Genomic DNA, 21,955 nt, shown 5'->3' with positions numbered 1-21,955 from the left:
CACACACACAAGTTTGAGGCTTTTAGAAAAGCTTTTTTGTTTCCACAATCAACGCGGACAGAAATGATCTGATCCCAAAGTCTCCATGTACAGTGATTTATGGGGTTTATTTCCGATATTACAAGAAAAACACCAGAAAAAAACAGATATTGAAATGTTTCTAAAGAAAATTGGCTCCAACAATTCTTGCAAAAAGAAAAAAAACATGGAAAAAGCAGAAGACACATTTTATAATTTTTAACTTGTTAAACATCTATTAAAAATAAATAAATCTTTGTGTGCCCCAGAACATAGATGTGCACCGCAGGGACGGCACAGATGAGGCTTCAACAAAAACCCTGGCAGTTTATCCACTTGCTGCTGTGAAAAGCAAACATGGCATCTAAGGCCTCTTTCACACTTCAGTTGTTTGGCGTCAGTCTAAAACCGCCATTTTCATCAAATAACGGATCCGTCATTTTTTGTGACGGATCCGTTATTTTCCCCATAGACTTGCATTAGCGACGGATTGTGGCGGATGGTCGTCTGTTCCATCCGCCATGCGACGGATCCGTCGAAATTTGGCGGACATTGTCTAGACATTGACGGACTTTGTAACTTTTTTTTTCTACGCCTAATTGGCGGTCCGCGACGGATCCTTCGCGTCTGCCATTTCATAGAATGGGCGCCTATGGGCGACGGATCCGTCGCGATCCGTCATTTGGCGAATCCGTTGCCCCAATCCGTCTTTTTCAACTGAGCATGCTCCAAAAAGTAGATACTTTTTCCAGACAACCCCAAAACTATATAAACAGGACAGGTGGGCCTCATTTCTCAATGTGTCATCAAGAGAGAACACAGACCCTGCCAGCAAGAGAGAGACCCTGCCAGCAAGAGAGAGACCCTGCCAGCAAGAGAGACCCTGCCAGCAAGAGACCCTGCCAGCAAGAGAGAGACCGTGCCAGCAAGAGAGACCCTGCCAGCAAGAGACCCTGCCAGCAAGAGAGAGACCGTGCCAGCAAGAGAGAGACCCTGCCAGCAAGAGAGAGACCGTGCCAGCAAGAGAGAGACCGTGCCAGCAAGAGAGAGACCCTGCCAGCAAGAGAGAGACCCTGCCAGCAAGAGAGAGACCGTGCCAGCAAGAGAGACCGTGCCAGCAAGAGAGACCGTGCCAGCAAGAGAGAGACCCTGCCAGCAAGAGAGACCCTGCCAGCGAGACAGACCCTGCCAGAGAGACATACCCTGCTAGCAAGAGAGACAGTTCCTGCCAGCAAGACATACCCTGCTTGCAGCCATCAAGACCCTGCCAGAGACTGCTATGTGAGTACTGCCATCCAGCGTGTGTGTGCCCGCCTTGCATGTTTTTTAATTTTCATACTGTGCTGGTATTTTTAATGGCTGTGCTGTGACGTGTGTGTGTGTGTGTGTGTGTGTGTGTGTGTGTGTGTGTGTGTGTGTGTGTATAAATGCCGTGTGATGTGTTCTGCCTTTTTTTTTATTTTTCATACATTAACATACTGTACTGCTATTTCAAATAAAGAGCAGTGTAGCTCCTACTTTCCAACCAAAAAAAAAGAAAAAACAAAAACAAAATTGTAATAAAAATTACACAAAACTGTCCGTAGTATGATTTCAAGATAAATTTATAACTGGTCTACATTCAATAAAGGTGTTTGAGGTTCTATATATATATATATATATATATATATATAAATGCAGAATGCAAACCTTTGGTATACAAAATGTTATCTGGTTAAAGAAAATAGTAACTAGGGTCACCATAATTTTCATTTTTGGGTATTGGTATTTTAACTTTGAATGAGGGAATTTTTTTATAAGGTTGAAACTGTGTCTGGAGGAGGGGGTGGGGTAGGTTTACCAACATGCGCATGGCGCATATCAAGATTGAAGTAGTTTTGGTGTTGCTTTCATGGAATTTTGGGGGGAAACAGGAGGTGGAGGGTTTTGCAGCTTGTACATCAAGCATATAACATTTTTATTTTTTTTATTTTTTAGGTGTGGTTAAAAATTTTTTTAGGGGGGGGGAATGTAATTTGGCATAGCAATTCATAGTATAGTAGCTTAGAACTCTCTTTATACTTGAAGATTCTAGGTACCAAGTGACTAGGGACCAAGGGACCAAGACAGACGCAGGCAGGCCCCCCAAAGCTTTGAAAACAGATGTAAGTATAAAGTCCCGAAAAGCTGCGTCTATCCTTTTGTATAGTAGCTTAGAACTCTCTTTATACTTGCAGATTCTAGGGACCAAGGGACTAGGGACCAAGACAGACGCAGGCAGAAAACGGATACCATAATGTCTTCTTCTGAGAGCCCCCTCACATCGTCAGCCACCTGAGGTTTTTTTTTTTTCCTTCATAAATTTTTTTGGGGTACATCTCTGGTAATATGTTTTTGAACCCTATATGTAGTTATTCTGTTTTCACAGGAAGATGAAGCAGAGGGGCTTCCAGAAGGAGACGGGCAGGGTGGAGAAATGAGAGGAGCGGGAGCGCATAGTGTAAGTTTTGCAGATACAGATCCTCACATAAAACACACTACACCCAACACAAACATTCAGCACAGCACACACACAGTAGATATGCCTCCATCCAAGCACATTTTTTTTTTTTTTATTAGTCTTCACAATCCGTGGCTCGACGTAGAGTTCCTCAGAGCACCTCCCATAGTCGTCGGAATGCTAATCGCGGTGGTCACAGAAGAGTAAGTTCCTTTTTTGGTTTGGTGTTTAGCATACTGTAAAATTTATGTGGTATAATATTTCCCTTTTTATTCTTTTGTTTTGTTGCTTCACAGCGTGCTCCCGAACAGGATGAGGAAGAGGAGGGCATTGATGTGGACACCCTCATCCAAGCGGTCCAAAGTCGGGAGCCGTTATGGAACATGGGAGACCGCCGCCATGCTGACCAGTTCGTCACCCGACGGCTATGGGAGGAAGTGTGCAGTGCTGTTATTGATAACTGGGAGGAACTCGAAGCTGGGGCCCAGGATCTAGCGCGTAAGTATTCACACTTCATTACCTTATGTTAGCATGATTTAATGTGTTGTATAGTAACCAATTTTTGCTTTATCTTTCCAGGTAACAGGGTTATCGTGCGGTGGCGGTCACTCAGGGATCGCTTCAGGAGGGAATTTAACAAGGAGATGCAGGCCCCGAGTGGATCTAGAGGACGCAGGAGCAGATACAAATATTACAGAGCCCTGTCGTTCCTCCGGTTGACGCTGCTGAGCAGAAGGTAAATATTCAACACCACATGTTTTCAGTCAAACTGTTAAAATGTGTAACCTTCATATTTTTTTGGCAGCAAGGGCAATTGTAATATCAAGATACTAACTTTTTTTTTTTTCTTCTTTAACAGTACTGTCTGCAGCACTCAGGAGCCTGCATCAGAGTTGCACCCCTCTGGAGAGATCTCTCAGGGGTCCGCCACCGGGACCACGTCGACCCCTCTGTGTCTGTACCTTCCCTTTTGTGTGATCCCTCGGCCCCATCCACCAGCGCTGGAGCAGCAGGGTGGACTTCGTCACTTGAAGCTGCAGGTGATGAGTTAAGGTACCGTCACACTAGGCGATATCGCCAGCAATCCGTGACGTTGCAGCGACCTGGATGGCGATATCGCTGTATTTGACACGCAGCAGCGATCTGGATCCCGCTGTGAAATTGCTGGTCGCTGCTAGAAGGTCTGCACATTATTTGGTCGCTAGGTCGCCGTGTATCGCCGTGTTTGACAGCAAAAGCGACGATACCAGCGATATTTTACACTGGTAACCAGGGTAAACATCGGGTTACTAAGCGCAGGGCCGCGCTTAGTAACCCGATGTTTACCCTGGTTACCAGCGTAAAAGTTAAAAAAACAAACAGTACATACTCACCTGCGCGTCCCCCAGCCTCTGCTTCCTGACACTAAAGCGCCGGCCCTAAACTGAAAGTGAAAGCAACAGCGGTGACGTCACCGCTGTGCTGTTAGGGCCGGAGCTCAGTCAGCGTCAGGATGCAGAGGCTGGGGGACGCGCAGGTGAGCATGTACTGTTTGTTTTTTTAACTTTTATGCTGGTAACCAGGGTAAACATCGGGTTACTAAGCGCGGCCCTGCGCTTAGCAACCCGATGTTTACCCTGGTTACCCGGGGACCTCGGCATCGCTGGTCGCTGGAGAGCGGTCTGTGTGACAGCTCTCCAGCGACCACACAGCGACGCTGCAGCGATCGGCATTGCTGTCGCTATCGCTGCAGCGTCGCTTAGTGTGACGGTACCTTTAGAGTTCCCTTTACCCCACCCCTCTGACACTGCCGCAACATCTAGACCACCTTTGGGGTCAGGACGGCAGTGCCAGAGAGGTCAGGAAAGGAGATATGCGCCTGAGTTTTTGCATCTGAATGCAGCCTTCCAGAATGCCATCAAGCTTTTGGGTGAGCAAACATCTGCTGGGTACAATATGCTTAACAAAAGCATATTGGAACTCAGCAGTCGTCTGGATAGGATGCAATCAGATGCAAACCAGTCACCAAGACACTGTTTTTTTCAGTCAGTCCTCAGGCACATGGAAAACCTAACTCCTGACCTGCAGATGCATGTGATGCAAGGCTGCCACACTGCTCTAGTGCAGGCGATGTCCCAAGCCCCTCCACCCACCCTTCATGTTTCAACACCTTTCCCCTCTCAAGTCGCCGTCTATCCTCCCGTCCGTCCTCCTCCCGTCCATCCTCCTCCCGTCCATCCTACTTCTACTCCTTCACCATACCTTCCTTCCCCCCTCAGTATTTCCCAGTTCCTACTTTCCCCTTTCCAATCTTCCCCTTTAACTTCACCGTTCCCAATCCCACCAACACCTTCACCATACCTCCCACAAACCACATCTGTACCTCAACTCCCTGCCCAACCTCATGTTTTCACCACCCATTCCACTTCTGTTCCTCCCCGTGATGTCGTGTCCCCCCCTATCGACGTGGCCCGCCACTATCTCCACCCCAAATTATGAGAACCTTTAAAAACTTGTACATAAATAAAACTTTTTGTGGTTTAAAAACAATTTTGTCTTTCTCTTTTTTTAAAAAAAAAAACTGTATTAAAACCACCAAGGTTATGGTAATAGTAACAGTAGAAAATGTGTAAAGGGTACCGGTTCAAAACATACAATACTGCAAGGTTAAAGTACAAAGGTTTTGTAACCAAACAAAAAAATTGTATTTTTACAAGTGTGAAAATGTAAAAAATTTTTTTTACACCATTTCATACTGCCAGTCAACTGATCCTGGAGGAGACATGAAGTAGTCTGCAAACTTGTCCCGCATTCTGGAGACTGCTACTGTACTGCGAAAAGTTGTGTTGTGGTAATCCCGCAAGGTGCTTTCTGACACATTATCCTCCAGGGAAACATGTTCTTTTGATAAAACAAAATTGTGAAGTACCACGCAAGCCTTCACCACATCATCGACAGTTTCAGTCTGCAGTTTAATTGCAGTTAGTAGTATTCTCCATTTAGCAGTTAGGATGCCAAAAGCACATTCCACTACTCTTCGTGCTCTGGTTAAGCGGTAATTAAAAATTTTCTTCCTCTGGGTCAGTCCACTACTTCCAAAGGGTTTAAGCAAATGTGGGGAAAGCTGGAAGGCATCATCTCCAACGCAAACAAATGGTAACGGTGGACCGGTGGTTCCAGGGAGAGGTCTAGGGGGGAGGAAAGTTAAATGTCTCTCCATACAACCGACGCCCCATTGGTGAAGTTTTAAAAATCTGTGAGTCATTTGCGCGTCCATACGCACAGACATCCACAGCGATGAACTTGCAGTGTGCGTCGGCTATGGCCATCAATACAATTGAGAAGTACTTTTTGTAGTTGTAAAATTCTGATCCAGAGCCAGAAGGTTTGACGATCCTTATATGCTTCCCATCGACTGCTCCGACACAATTTGGGAACTGGCATATCTGTTCAAAATTTTGTGCAATCTCCAGCCACCTCTCCTGTGATGGCTCTGGAATATATTCCGCTTGTAAGCACTCCCACAATGCCCGGCAGGTATCTCTGATGATCCCTGAGATGGTGGATATCCCAAGCCTAAACTGAAAATGTAGGGATGAAAATGACTCTCCAGTTGCAAGGAATCTGTTAACAAAAGGAAAAGACAATAATTAATAAAAACTTCAAAAAACAACATTGCAGTTATAAGTCTAATGAATGAGAATCGTTTAAAAAAAAAAAAAACTTACCGAATAGTCACCATGAGACGCTCTGCTGGTGATATGGAGAAGTGCATCTGGGTGTCTCGTCTCCGTATAGAGTCTTCCACATGGCCCAATAAAATTTCAAAATTTTCTGCTTTCATCCTCACATAGTTGAACAACTTCTGAGGGTTTTCCCTCAGTTCAATGTAAAGTGTGGAATAAACACCACGGGTCATGCGTTGGGCTGTGATGGGATGGATCCACAGCCTTCCCTTCCGCTGCTGCTGCAGGATGCGCAGTCTTTCCTACTCCTTGTCCCGAACGATGACTGCCAACCGATTTTGCCTCAAAAGTAAAATCCGCACATATCTTCGCTATGTTTGCCAGCACCCCTTCCATCTTTGCCACTTTCTGTACAACCTTTCAAAGATGTGATGTAAATACACAGTATATATAGTTTTCCAGTAGTTTCCAGTAGCCAATCACATTGAGATCCTCCCTTTTAAAAAAACTGATCCGACAAAAAACGGTTCCAACGGATGTAAAAACGGTCGCAACGGTTCCAACGGATCTGTTTTTGTGACGGATCAATATAACTGATCCGTCAGAAAAACGGATCCGTCGGAACCGTTTTTCCAACAATTGTGACGGATCCGTTACGATGTCGGAGCTGACTGACGCCAAACAACTGAAGTGTGAAAGAAGCCTAAGAAAGTGTGACAGAGTTTGGCTGAATGCCCCCTGCCCCAAGTACTCGATAGTATGGGGCGGCCTAGTTATTACAGTACTTACATGCCTAATAATGGTGTCTGGGCTGCAATGTATGAAGGTCTATTAGGCCGGGCCAGAGGCAGCGTCCAATAAGTTACCTTTTACCGCCCCCATACACATTAAAGTTACATGCAATCACTGATTTCGGGGGTTTGGGCGACTATATAATGTATTTGAGGGCCTCCCGACAGATGATGTCAGGGCAAAAAAGGATCTGACATCCTGAATTTCAGATAAGCCGTTTGTTCATCCTGTAGATAATCCTCCGCTAGAGGAGTCTGGAGGCGACTCTCTCATACAGACCCCAGGAAAGCTGGAATATTTGTGTGTATGGGGGAGTCGGGAGAGATGGCCGTCTGCCAAATGACTGTTCAGCCAACTCTTATCTCATGTGTATGGCATACCTCTCAACTTTTGAAGAAAGGAAAGATGGACAAAGTTTGCGGCACTTGCAGCTGCAAATTTTAGGCCACGCCTCTGACCACACCCATTTCACAACTAGTCACACCCATATCCACACCCCAACACACCCATTTATCACTGCTGATCACACTGATTCATAAACAATAATTATAAACAAAAATAAACACGGCCACACAGTGCTCCATACTGTATAATGGCCACACATGATGCTGGGAACAGTATAATTGCCCCACATGATGCTCCATACTGTATAATGGCCCCACATAGTGCTCCATACTGTATAATGGCCACACAGTACTCCATACTGTATAATGGCCACACATGATGATGTGTACATTATAATGGCCACACATGATGCTCCATACTGTATAATGGCCCCACATGATGCTCCATACTGTATAATGGCCCCATATGATGCTGGGTACAGTATAACGGCCACACATGATACTGCATACAGTATGATGGTCACACATGGTTACCCCACCCTCATTATTGCCTTCTCCATTACTACACACACACCTTTCAACGAGCTCCCTAGCAGCAGCCGGCAACTTCCACTACTGCGGTGCTGAATGATATCATCCAGCCACACCGCGCCGCTGACTGCTCACGTCGCTGCAACTCCAGTACGCCACTGATAAAGACCTCTTCGTGTTTCCTGTGCCAGTCAGTGTCAGAGCAAGGAGCAATATCTGCTCCGATCCGACACAGCTAGCGTCCGTTGCGTACACCTCTTATACATGCAGGTCTGCTTCGTACACACACACACACACACACACACACACACGACTCCACTCAGTACACCTCGCACACACGCGGCTCCGCTCCGTACACCTCGTACACACGCGGCTCCGCTCCGTACACCTCATACACATGCGGCTCCGCTCCGTACACCTCGTACACACGCGGCTCTGCTCCGTACACACAAACGTCTCTGCTCCATATACCTTGCACACGTGGCTCCGCTCCGTACACTTCATACACACATGGCTCCGCCTCCGAACACCACTGCTCTGCGCCGTTCACACGCGGCTCCACTACATACACCTTGTACACACACAACTCTGCTCCGTACACACACGGCTCTGCTACATCCACACTGTAAACACCTTCTGACCCCACACAGAAACTTACCCTCATCCAGCACCATGACAACCAGCAGAGTACTGCATGCATACACGAGGCCTCAGTCATGTGACCCCTGACTCCTCCCCTCCTGTGACCTCATCACAGGTCCTGTGCGCACAGAGCAGCCATATATGTGGTGTGCTTCTCTGGGGGTGGAGGGATGAGGCTGAGGCTCACATTGCAGTGTGGGAAAAGTGAGATCCCGCCTGTGACAGCGGGGTAGACTGTCAAAATCAGGACTGCCCCACTGTATCTGGGATGGTTGGGAGGTATGGTATGGGGCCATTAGTATTACACTGACAGGCAGTGATGATACTGTGACGCCCGAGGAGACGGACAGAGAGTGGACCCTCTGGGTCACGGTACTGACGCACCCTAGGGCGAGCGATCCCGAGGGCTACCCCTATACAGGGACAGTTGGGAGCAGGCCGGAGGAGGTCGAATACCGCAACAGCTGGTGCCAAGAGGGACGGCTCAAGGAGAGGCGGGTAGGAATATCAACAGAAACAGGAGGAAGGAAGTAGGAGAGAACCGGAGGCAGGCAAGGGGAATGGAGGAAGGGAAAAGGGAAAAACAAGGGAATAAGTCTGCGAGGGCAGACCAGGCAGGAACGGTAGGAGACCGAACCACAAGGACCTGAGTTAAGCACAAAAAGCACAATAATAATCAGGCGCCTCCAATATGGAGGAGCCGCCTGATATAGCCGGAGGAGGTACCTGATTGAAGGAAGGGGAGGCGTGGAACAGGTTAAGAGGAGTGAGGGGCGCGCGCCCGCGTCCTAAGGCGCATGTGCGGGGCAGACACAGGACGGGGAAGAGAGGAAGCGCGGACACCACGCCGGAATCCCCGGACAGCAGGAGGAGGAACCAGGGAACCGGCGCGGCGCAGAGAGCGGCGACTGCAGCGAGAAGAGCCGGCAGGAGCAGGGACTGCAGCAGCGGGTATGACAGTACCCCCCCTCTTAAGACTCCCCCCTCTGAGGCTGGCCCAGAATCTATTCAGGATCCGTGGGGCGTTAACGTTCTCCCTAGGTTCCCAAGACCTCTCTTCAGGACCAAACCCCTTCCAATCAATAAGATAGAAGATTCTCCCTCTAACCCTCTTCATGGCCAGAATATCCTTTACTTCGAAATCCTTGTCACTGCTTAGAGGCAGAGGAGAGTCAGGTGGTGCAGGACAGAACTGATTAAGGATGAGAGGCTTCAGGAGCGAGACATGGAAGGCATTAGGGACTCGGAGCGAAGCCGGCAATCTCAACTTGTAAGCGACGTCGTTGATACGTCCCAGAATCTCGAAGGGGCCGATGTATCGAGGACCCAACTTGTAAGAAGGGATCTTCAAACGGATATGTTTAGTTGAAAGCCAGACTTTGTCACCAGGACGGTATGGTGGAAGATCTCTTCTCCTCTTATCAGCGTGTCTCTTCATTTGGGCAGAGGCCCGTACGAGTGCCTCCTTCATCTCCCGCCAGACTTGAGAAAATTCAGAAGAGAGAGCATCCGCAGCAGGTACACCCGAAGGAGAAGATATGGGGAGGGGTACTCCCGGGTTCAGACCGACCACAAAAAATGGAGATTTAGAAGTAGCCTCACTAGAATGATTATTATGGGCAAACTCCGCCCAAGGGAGAAGAGTCACCCAATCATCGTGATGAGCGTTGGTAAAGTTGCGTAGATAGGAGGTCAAGATCTGATTTATCCTCTCCACTTGCCCGTTGGTCTGAGGATGGTAGGCGGAGGAGAAATCCAGGGATACGCCTAAGAGCTTACAGAGTGCTCTCCAGAACTTGGAGGTAAATTGAACCCCCCGATCGGATACAATTCGCAGAGGAAGTCCATGTAATCTGAAAATATGAAGGAAAAAAATTCTTGCTAATTCAGAAGCTGAAGGTAGTCCCGGTAGGGGAATAAAATGGGTCATTTTGGAGAAGCGATCCACAACTACAAGGATGGTTGTACACCCAGAGGAGCGAGGCAAATCTGTGACAAAATCCATGGCTATCTGTTGCCAAGGGGCTTCAGGAACGGGTAAAGGATGTAAGAGACCAGAAGGTAGTTCTCTGGGTACCTTGTTTCTAGCACAGGTTATGCAGGAGGCTACGAAATCTGAAACATCTTGTCGTAGAGATGGCCACCAATAATATCGGGAGAGAAGAAAAAATGTCTTCTTAGTACCGACATGTCCGGCAATCTTAGAGGAATGTCCCCAATGCAATACCTCTGTTCTCTTGTCACACGGGACAAAAGTTCTGCCAGGCGGAACAGAGAGGAGATTTGAAGGAGCAACCATGATGAATTTGGCAGGATCGATGATGTGAGAAGGGACCTCTTCCACCTCGGAAGATTGCAAGGACCGAGAAAGCGCATCTGCTTTAGCGTTCTTGTCTCCGGGTCGAAAATGAAGTTTGAAATCAAAACGAGAAAAGAACAAAGACCACCTAGCTTGCCTGGAATTGAGTCTCTGAGTGGATTGAATGTAGGCTAAGTTCTTGTGATCAGTGAAAATTACAAAGGGATGAATGGCCCCTTCCAAGAGATAACGCCATTCCTGTAGAGCCAATTTTATAGCCAGCAATTCTCGATCTCCAATAGAATAATTGCATTCCGCGGGAGAAAATGACTTTGAGAAGAATCCACAAGGAACCAGATGACCAGAGAGAGACCGTTGGGAGAGAACCGCCCCGGCACCAGTAGAGGAGGCATCCACCTCAAGGATGAAGGGTCTGCTGGCTACAGGCCGATGAAGAACAGGAGCAGAAGCGAAGGCCCGTTTCAAGGAAAGAAAGGCATCTTCAGCCTCCTGAGGCCAAACGTTTGGTTTTGCTCCTTTCCGGGTAAGGCCGACGAGAGGTTTAGTTACTGAAGAGAAATGCGGGACGAACTGTCTGTAGTAGTTCGCGAAGCCTAAAAATCGTTGGATAGCCTTGACTCCAACGGGACGAGGCCACTTGAGAATGGCAGACAATTTCTCTGGGTCCATCTTCAGCCCCAAGTCAGAGATAATGTACCCCAGGAAGGGCAGGGAAGTTTGTTCGAACAAACATTTCTCGATCTTCGCGTAGAGACGATTCTCCCGAAGTCGTTGTAGAACAAGACGGACGCTTCTCCTATGGGAAGACAAGTCGGGAGAAAAAATAAGGATGTCGTCTAAGTACACTACTATGCAGGAATACAGTAAGTCACGGAAGATCTCATTCACGAATTCCTGGAAGACTGCTGGAGCATTACAGAGACCAAAGGGCATGACCAGGTATTCATAATGACCATCCCGAGTGTTAAAGGCGGTCTTCCACTCGTCTCCAGCGCGGATTCGGACCAAAGTATAGGCCCCTCTTAGATCAAGTTTGGAAAAAATTCAGGCTCCCCTCAACCGGTCGAAAAGCTCAGGGATCAGTGGTAGAGGATATCTATTCTTGACCGTGATGGCATTCAGACCCCGGTAGTCTATACAAGGCCGAAGGGATCCATCCTTCTTCCGGACGAAGAAAAAACCGGCTCCAGCCGGGGAAGACGACTTTCGGATGAAACCCTTGGCTAGATTCTCTTGGATGTATTCAGACATGGCTATGGTTTCTGCAGGAGACAAAGGATAGGTTCTTCCCTTAGGAAGAGAAACTCCAGGGATTAGCTCGATAGGGCAGTCGAAGGTTCGATGTGGAGGAAGGGTCTCTGCATCCTCCTTATCAAAGACATCGGCAAACGAAAGATAAGCAGAAGGAAGATTTGGAAGGTTGACGGACGTTTGAGGGGGGGCTGAACGGGAAACGGACTGCAGACAACGTTCATGACAACCATGCCCCCATCGAAGAATCTCCCCAGAGCGCCAATCCAGAACTGGCTCGTGCGACCTGAGCCAGGGTAAACCCAAAAGCAGGGCATGAGACAGGTAGGGCAAAACATAAAATGCAATCTTCTCCCGATGTAGAGCTCCAATCTGCATCTCCAACTCGAGAGTGACCATCTTAATGGGAACAGAAAGCAGTCTGCCGTCTACTGCAGAGATTTGACGCGGAGTCTCAAGGGCAACCACCGGTATCTGAAACTGGTTCACCACGTCCTCACGAATGAAATTACCAGCCGCACCCGAGTCCACATATGCCTCCACAGACCTGCGCTCCAGACCTAAAAAGATCAATGCTGAGATAGTTAAGGGTAGAGAGGGATTAGAGTCACCTAGGAAGGCCTCTCTTACCTGGCCTAGGTGGAGGTGTTTCCCGGCCTTTCTGGGCAGGCCCGTAGGAAATGATTGACCCCTCCGCAGTAGAGACACAAACCCTGTGCCAACCTCTCTTTACGTCGCTGCTCCGACAATTTAACACGATCTACCTGCATAGGCTCTGGAGGAGGAAAAGCGGGAGGTTTGAACGAAGGAGAACCGGATGCCAAATTGGTTTTAAAGGGTCTCCTCTCCCTGACTAACTCCCGAGAGCGTTCCTGAAAGCGTAAATCAATACGCGTGGCCAGAGATATAAGGTCCTCCAAGGTAGTGGGAGTATCCCGGCCAGCGAGCTCGTCCTTAATCTTGGACGAAAGTCCTCTCCAAAAAGCCCCTACCAATGCCTCATTATTCCACCCAAGCTCAGAGGAAAGAGTTCGGAAGCGGATAGCATACTGCCCAACTGTGAGATTTCCTTGTTGCAGGTTAAAGAGGGATTCAGTAGTAGAAGCCACCCGACCTGGCTCATCAAAGACTCTACGAAAAGTATCTAAGAAAATCTGTATGCTGGCAACTACCGGATCATCCCGCTCCCATAAAGGGTTTACCCAGGACAGGGCCTCCCCCTCCAGATGAGACACAATGAAGGCCACTTTAGCACGGTCAGACGGGTACTGCTGGGGTAGAAGTTCGAAGTGAAGGCGGCACTGGTTCAAAAAACCCCGACACAATTTGGGGTCACCGCTATACCTAGGGGGCTTTCCCAAACGAGGAGGAGGAGCAGGTACTGGATCACGGTGAGAGACAGAAGCAGTGGCCGTAGATTGTAGAGACAGTAAACGGTCGTCTACGGAGGCCATATAAGTGAGGATATGGGATTGGGTATCACGCTGCTGCGCAAGCTCCTGCTGGAGACCTGCCAGCAGTGGAGCGTTACCAGGGTCAGAAGTCTGCAGGGCTGTCAAACGGGAGTCCATAGACTTCATGACAGACATGATCCGGGTCTGATTCTCCCGTAAGAACAACAACTCTTTCTGAGTTGCTGCAGAAGCACCAGCGGGGTCCATGGCCTGATTATACTGTGACGCCCGAGGAGACGGACAGAGAGTGGACCCTCTGGGTCACGGTACTGACGCACCCTAGGGCGAGCGATCCCGAGGGCTACCCCTATACAGGGACAGTTGGGAGCAGGCCGGAGGAGGTCGAATACCGCAACAGCTGGTGCCAAGAGGGACGGCTCAAGGAGAGGCGGGTAGGAATATCAACAGAAACAGGAGGAAGGCAGTAGGAGAGAACCGGAGGCAGGCAAGGGGAATGGAGGAAGGGAAAAGGGAAAAACAAGGGAATAAGTCTGCGAGGGCAGACCAGGCAGGAACGGTAGGAGACCGAACCACAAGGACCTGAGTTAAGCACAAAAAGCACAATAATAATCAGGCGCCTCCAATATGGAGGAGCTGCCTGATATAGCCGGAGGAGGTACCTGATTGAAGGAAGGGGAGGCGTGGAACAGGTTAAGAGGAGTGAGGGGCGCGCGCCCGCATCCTAAGGCGCATGTGCGGGGCAGACACAGGACGGGGAAGAGAGGAAGCGCGGACACCACGCCGGAATCCCCGGACAGCAGGAGGAGGAACCAGGGAACCGGCGCGGCGCAGAGAGCGGCGACTGCAGCGAGAAGAGCCGGCAGGAGCAGGGACTGCAGCAGCGGGTATGACAGATACACTACAGTAGTACAGGGCATCATCGGAGCCATCGGAGGCTTATCTATAATATAACGCTGGGAGCGTCACTCTGTCCGAAGCCTTTATAGACTGCGCAAGTGCCGGCGCAGTCTGGACCCCACAGAGTGACGCTCCCAGGAGATCGCGGTATGCGTAAGCACTGAACGCACACCGCGATCTCCAACGGAGAAGCAGGGACGTGCCAGGAAGGTGAGTATATTTACCTGTCCCGTTCCACCGATGCGATTCCAGGCCATGAATGTCCCCCTGCTCCCGGAATCGGCGCCTGCGCAGTCCGCGCTTTCCGGCGCCATTTTCTTGAAGACACACTGCGTGTCTTCAAGAAAATGGCGCCGGAAAGCGCGGACGCCTGTGACGTTCAGTTCAGAGGGCGTGATGACGCGCTTAATGCGCGCCGCCCTCTGACTGAACAGTCACAGCCAGAGGACCCGGAAGACGGAGCGGTGGAACGGGGGACAGGTAAATATAGCAAGTGCCGGGGGCCTGAGCTAGCGGCGACTCCGGCACCTGACCCCCACAGCGAGCCGGTGTCCCCGCCTGCTCAGGCCCCCAGCACTCGGTGCCCAGCACAGCCGCCCGCACTCTCAGCACCACCACGCACAGCCGCCCGCACTCTCAGCACCGCCACGTACAGCCGCTGTGATGTATTGTACATAGTCTGTTTAGCGTCTTGTGCTTGGGTGCGAGGAAGACACAGTAGACACAGGTTTAGTTATGACTTGCTTGTATTACTGCATACAAGTATGCCACAGGAAAAAAGGCTTTACACAATTGCAGGTACACAGGCAGGAGACATGGCAGATGACATAGCAGATCAGAATAAACGTTGAGTTCAACACGAAGCACAAACTGGTTCAGAGTCTCTCTCTGTGTTACTTCCCTTGCAAATGTAGATTAGCATGCAGCAGAGTTCCAGTGTCCACAAATACCAAGTCCAGACTTCCAGGAGCAGGTCACAGGCTGACTGCAGACATGATTCAGAAGCACTGATTGAACAGCTGAGGCTGCTTATAAAGGCAAGAGACAGAGAACAGGGCGGAAACAAGGAAGCTAGAAACTCCATACTGACTCAGGGCAAAGTAGCTACAACAAGACAAAGCAAAAATGGCGACGGAAAACTTAGGTTTCAATAACAGAAAACAACAGCAAATGTAGCAAAAATACTGAGAACCTTACATTACTCCCCCCTTAGGGACAGCCTCTGGATGACCTCAGAGCAGGCTTGTCTGGGTACCTCTGATGGAACTGGCGGAGTAAGCGAGGAGCATTAATGTTATTAACCGGTTCCCATGAGTTATCCTCAACTGGGTAACCCTGCCATTTGATCAGATATTGTAGCCGATTCCTATATAATCTGGAATCCAGAATCTTCTCAACCACAAATTCCTCCTGACCATCAATCAGCACCGGATCAGGATGGGGAGAAGAACGTCCAGGGAACGTATTGGGTACTGCTGCCTTTAGTAAGGAAACGTGAAAGACAGGGTGAATTTTCATAGTTCCGGGCAGTTGAAGACGGCAAGCAACAGCACTTACAATCCTACTGATCTTATAGGGTCCAATGTACTTATGTCCCAATTTGGATGATGGGATTCTCAATTTAAGGTTTTTGGTTGACAGCCAGACCAAGTCTCCTACCTTGAAAGCTGGTGCAGGTTTGCGAAACTTATCTGCTGCTCTTTTATACCTTTCCTGAGCCAATTGCAGATTTTCCTTTAGCAGATCAATATTGCGTTGTAAAGACGTGATTCTTTCAGCCACAGCTGGCAATGGCGTATCTATGGGAAATTGAGGCAGAATGTTAGGATGATAACCTAGATTGGCATAAAAAGGAGACTGCTTAGTGGAAGCGCTCTGAGAGTTATTATAGGAGAACTCAGCCAGTGGAAGTAAATCCACCCAGTCATCCTGTAGGTGGCAGATAAAGCAGCGGAGATACTGCTCCAGGGTCTGATTAGTCCGTTCTGTTTGTCCATTAGTCTGGGGATGAAAAGCAGAAGAAAGGTTTACTTTAATGTCCAATGCGGCACAAAAATTCTGCCAAAACCTTGAAGTGAATTGCACTCCTCGATCAGAAATGACCTCATCTGGTACTCCATGCAAGCGAAACACATTTTGAATAATTAAATCTGATGTTTGTTTAGCAGTTGGTAGGCCGATGCAGGGAATAAAATGAGCCGCCTTTGTTAACCGATCCACTACCACTAGAATGGTGTTTTTCCCTTGCGAGGTTGGCAACTCCACAATGAAATCCATGGAAATGGATCCCCATGGACGGGAAGGGGTGGGTAGGGGTTGCAATAGACCCGTTGGCGAGGAACGTGGTGTCTTGCATCTCGCACAAACTTCACATGAAGTGACATAGTTTAGAACGTCCTTTCTGAAAGTGGGCCACCAAAAGAAACGTGAAAGAAATTCCTGTGTCTTTAGAACTCCTCTATGCCCAGCTATCTTAGAATCGTGGATGAGTTGCATTACTCTTAATCTGACCGTTTCAGGTATATACAGGCGTTGCCCCTGAAACCACACACCACTCTTATAAACAAGACTTACGTCTCTAGGAGGTTGTGCCAGCAAAGAATCCGCATGGTAAGCTTCCTTGATGTCTTTGAGTAGGTCTTGATTATGAATCACTCCCAGGAATCTAGAATCAGGAAGAATAGTCTTAGGAGGAGTAGGTGGACGGGTCTCTGTTGAATGGATCCTAGAGAGTGCATCAGCTTTTCCATTGTGCGATCCGGGCCTATAAGAGATTATGAAATTAAATTGGTTTAGGAAAAGATTCCAACGAGCCTGACGAGGAGTCAGGCACTTAGCCGACCTTATAAATTCAAGGTTGCGGTGGTCAGTTAGGACGACTATTTGCTGTGCAGCTCCCTGAAGAAGGTGTCTCCATTCTTTGAATGCGGCAATAATGGCTAGCAATTCTCTATTGCCTACATCATAGTTCCTCTCAGCCGCAGATAACCGCTGGGAAAAGAAAGCACAGGGATGAAGCACATTCTTCTCACCTGTCCTCTGAGAGAGAATAGCTCCGATGGCGCAGTCTGAGGCATCCACTTCTATTATAAAGGCAAGTTCAGGGTTGGGATGCACTAGGATAGGAGCTGTGGTAAATTTATCCTTCAGACTGGAAAATGCTTCTTGAGCTTGAGGGGTCCAAGTGAAGCTAGACGCTTTCCGGGTAAGTTGTGTGATGGGTGATACTACCTCAGAAAAATTCCTAATAAAACGTCTGTAGAAGTTGGCAAACCCGATGAAGCGCTGCACTTCCTTCACATTCTTAGGAACTGGCCAATTCTTGATGGCTTGGGTCTTGCTTCCATCCATACTGATTCCTTGTGTAGACATTACATACCCCAGAAATTGAATTTCGGTCCGATGGAATTCACACTTCTCAAGTTTAATGTAAAGATGGTTTTGTCTTAGGCGTTCTAAGACCATTCTCACGTGTCCATGATGTTCCTCTGTGGAGTTAGAAAAAATCAGAATATCATCCAGATAAATCACCACGAATGTATCCAAAAGATCCCTGAAAATGTCATTCACCAAGTGTTGGAAAGTGGCTGGGGCGTTACACAGACCGAAAGGCATAACTAGATATTCAAAGTGTCCGTAGCGTGACCTGAATGCAGTCTTCCATTCATCCCCAGGTCTAATACGGACCAAATTATAGGCCCCACGGAGGTCCAGTTTAGAAAAAATCTTGGCATGCCGTACTCTCTCTAATAACTCAGGAATCAATGGCAATGGATAACGGTTTCTAATAGTAACCTTATTGAGCTCCCGATAATCTATGCAGGGTCTAAGAGATCCATCTTTTTTCTTCACAAAGAAGATGGGTGCACCTGCAGGAGATGAAGAGTGGCGTATGAAGCCCTTGGCTAGATTTTCGTCAATATAGTCCTTCAACGCCTTTAATTCGGGCCCTGCCAGAGGGTAGATCTTACCAAAGGGTATTTCTGCTCCGGGCAATAATTCAATTGGACAATCGTATGGACGATGAGGGGGAAGCTGGTCAGCGTTCCTTTTGTCACATACATCCGCATACTCCTGGTATATAGCTGGTATTTCAGAGACTGACGTGGGTCTCTTAGGAACCGAACAAGCTGAAACTTCTGGACCCATCTGTTTCTCTGGAAAATGCAGCTCCTTGGTCTCCCAGTTAATTGTAGGGTTCTGAGCCTGCAGCCATGGTAGCCCTAGAATAATGGGGAAGTGAGGAGAAGAGATGAGCATAAAAGACAGCTTCTCCTGATGATTCTTACCCATAAGGACCTTCAAAGGCTCTGTTTCTTGATCCACTGGTCCAGAGGTTAGCAGGGAACCATCCACAGTCTCCATCTGTAAAGGAGTAGCCTTCTTCACTGAACGTATCCCATGTTTCTGGGCAAAGGAGATGTCCATAAAATTACCGCTTGCCCCTGAGTCAATCATACCAGAGCTAGACACCCAGACCGAGTCAACCCAGAGCTTGATGGAAAGAAAGCAATGAGACTTGTTCTTACAGCTCAGCTGAGACACTGCTGAGGAAACTTGAAAAACTGCCGCATTTACACAGTCATCAGAATCCGAAATAACAGAGTTTAAGTCCGAGAAATCAGCATCTATAGCGGCAGATCTTTCTGGAGCCTGAGGTTCAGACATGACTGATCTCCTTTCACAACACTCACAGTGAATGACTGCTGCAGTAGTTTTACGAGAACGGCTGGGGCAGTTGATAATGAAGTGCCCTGACTTACCGCAATAGAAACATAGATTTTCCTTTAAGCGATGTTCTTTGCGTGCGTCACTAACCCGTCTCTGTAAAGAGTCTACCTGCATGGGTTCAGGTTCTGGTTCCCGTGTGATCTTGCTCAGAGGGTCCCTAGCTGGGGAGGAAGGTAGGAAATGGTTAATGCGATTATTTTCAGACCATCTCTCCTGTCTGCGTTCAGTAAGACGGGCATCAATACGGATGCAGTAGTTAATAAAGTCACCTAACGCAGTGGGAGGGTCAGCACGAGCAAGTTCATCTTTAATCATGGGAGACAACCCTTTCCGAAAGATAGATTTTTTGGCAGAACTGTCCCAAGTGGTATCGAGGGCCCATCTCTTGAAATCCAAGGCATATTCAACTACTGAGCGCTTACCTTGGCGCAAAGTTAACATGGCTGCTTCAGCTGTCGCACCTCGGTTAGGGTCATCAAACACCTGCCCCATGGCTGAAATGAAAGCATCCAAATTATTCAAACACTCATCCTCAGTCTCAATCAGGGGGTTTGCCCACATCAGAGCTTTGTTGGAGAGCAGCATGATTATAGTAAGCACTTTGGACCGTTCCGAGGTAAATTGCGAGGCATGTGCAGAAAAAAAAAGTTTGCATTGGTTAATAAACCCCCTGAATTTTTCACGTTCACCACCAAAATGAAAAGGGGGTAACTTGGGAAACCCAGAACCCGGAGGTAGGGGTGGTGCCCGGACTCGTTCCTCCAATGCCTCAATCCTGGCTCGTAAATCCTGAGTATTTTGTCCGAAAACTTGCAGATTGTGGTTGTTCAGATCCTGCAGATTTGCAAAGCTGGTCTTTAAAGCCTGTATATCCGCAATTATTGTATCGGTAATTCCACACAAGTCCTTTAAGCGAGCCTCCATTTTCCCAGATCCTTTAAGGCAGAAGTGCTAGAAAAGGAAAAAAAAAGCACACAATAGTGTTTACCCGTGGTAACACACCTGGCTGGAAAGAAGGGAATGCGCTCACCTGAAATGGTTGTGAGAAGTCACAACCACTGTCATCACAGAAGGTATAAATGAAATATCTTCCCAGATCCTCTAAGGCAGAAATGCTGGAAGAGAAACAAGGGCGCACAATAGTGTTTACCTGTGGTAACACACCTAGCTGAAAATAAGGGAATGCGCTCACCTGAAATGGTTGTGAGAAGTCACAACCACTATCATCGCAGAAGTATAAAGGATACACGGTCCACAGCAGACTCGGCGTCCTCAGACCCAGCAGACACTAAAGTTGGCTTCTGAATCTTGTGATGTATTGTACATAGTCTGTTTAGCGTCTTGTGCTTGGGTGCGAGGAAGACACAGTAGACACAGGTTTAGTTATGACTTGCTTGTATTACTGCATACAAGTATGCCACAGGAAAAAAGGCTTTACACAATTGCAGGTACACAGGCAGGAGACATGGCAGATGACATAGCAGATCAGAATAAACGTTGAGTTCAACACGAAGCACAAACTGGTTCAGAGTCTCTCTCTGTGTTACTTCCCTTGCAAATGTAGATTAGCATGCAGCAGAGTTCCAGTGTCCACAAATACCAAGTCCAGACTTCCAGGAGCAGGTCACAGGCTGACTGCAGACATGATTCAGAAGCACTGATTGAACAGCTGAGGCTGCTTATAAAGGCAAGAGACAGAGAACAGGGCGGAAACAAGGAAGCTAGAAACTCCATACTGACTCAGGGCAAAGTAGCTACAACAAGACAAAGCAAAAATGGCGACGGAAAACTTAGGTTTCAATAACAGAAAACAACAGCAAATGTAGCAAAAATACTGAGAACCTTACAGCCGCCCACGCTCACCACCGCCGCGCACAGCCGCCCGCGCTCACCACCGCCGCGCAGTCGCCCGCGCTCACCACAGCCGCCCGCGCTCACCACAGCCGCCGCCCGCACTCAGCACAGCCGCCGCCCGCACTCAGCACAGCCGCCGCCCGCACTCAGCACAGCCGCCGCCCGCACTCAGCACAGCCGCCGCCCGCACTCAGCACAGCCGCCCGCACTCAGCACAGCCGCCCGCACTCAGCACAGCCGCCCGCACTCAGCACAGCCGCACTCGGGCAGAAGAGCCAGAGAGAGAAAGATGGGAGCAACATATGGCAGAATGGAAACAGGAACAGGCAGAATGGGTGCAGCACATTACAACAGAATGGGGGCACAGGATGCGAGCAGCACATGACAGAATGATTGCGCACGATGGGAGCAGCACATGACAGGATGGGGGTGCAGGATGGGAGCACATGACAGGATGGGGCGCAGGATGGGAGCACATGAAAGGATGGGAGCAGCACATGACACAATGGGGGCACTGTTGTGAAATTGGATTTTGGGCTCCCCCGGTGGCCACTGGTGGAATTGAACTGGTGTGCATCATCCTCTCTGTTCACCTGTTTCCATCAGGATGTGGGAGTCGCTATTTAGCCTTGCTCCTCTGTCACTTCCATGCCGGTCAACATTGTAATCAGAAGCCTTTCTGTGCATGTTCCTGCTGCTAGACAACTCCCAGCTAAGTTGGACTTTAGTCCTTGTTTGTTTTTGCATTTAGTTCCAGTTCACAGCTGTAGTTTCGTTTCTGTGTCTGGAAAGCTCTTGTGATCTGAAATTGCCACTCTGATGTTATGAGTTAATACTAGAGTCTTAAAGTAATTTCAGGATGGTGTTTTGATAGGGTTTTCAGCTGACCATGAAAGTGCCCTTTCTGTCTTCCTGCTATCTAGTAAGCGGACCTCAATTTTGCTAAACCTATTTTCATACTACGTTTGTCATTTCATCTAAAATCACCGCCAATATTTGTGGGGGCCTCTGTCTGC

The 21,955-nt window shown here is 48.5% G+C and overlaps 1 protein-coding gene across 1 annotated transcript in view; it reads right to left on the bottom strand.

Annotated features, from left to right (window-relative positions):
* The window catches only part of LOC143768268 (uncharacterized), a 64,269-nt gene that overhangs the window by 24,052 nt on the left and 18,262 nt on the right, over positions 1–21,955 (bottom strand). The window lies entirely within an intron of this gene.

The sequence above is a fragment of the Ranitomeya variabilis genome, chromosome 4 (genome assembly GCF_051348905.1).
Source record: "Ranitomeya variabilis isolate aRanVar5 chromosome 4, aRanVar5.hap1, whole genome shotgun sequence".
Lineage (NCBI taxonomy): Eukaryota > Metazoa > Chordata > Amphibia > Anura > Dendrobatidae > Ranitomeya > Ranitomeya variabilis.
The sequence above is the reverse complement of the archived record's forward strand: the minus strand, read 5'-3'. Positions and strand labels throughout refer to the sequence as shown.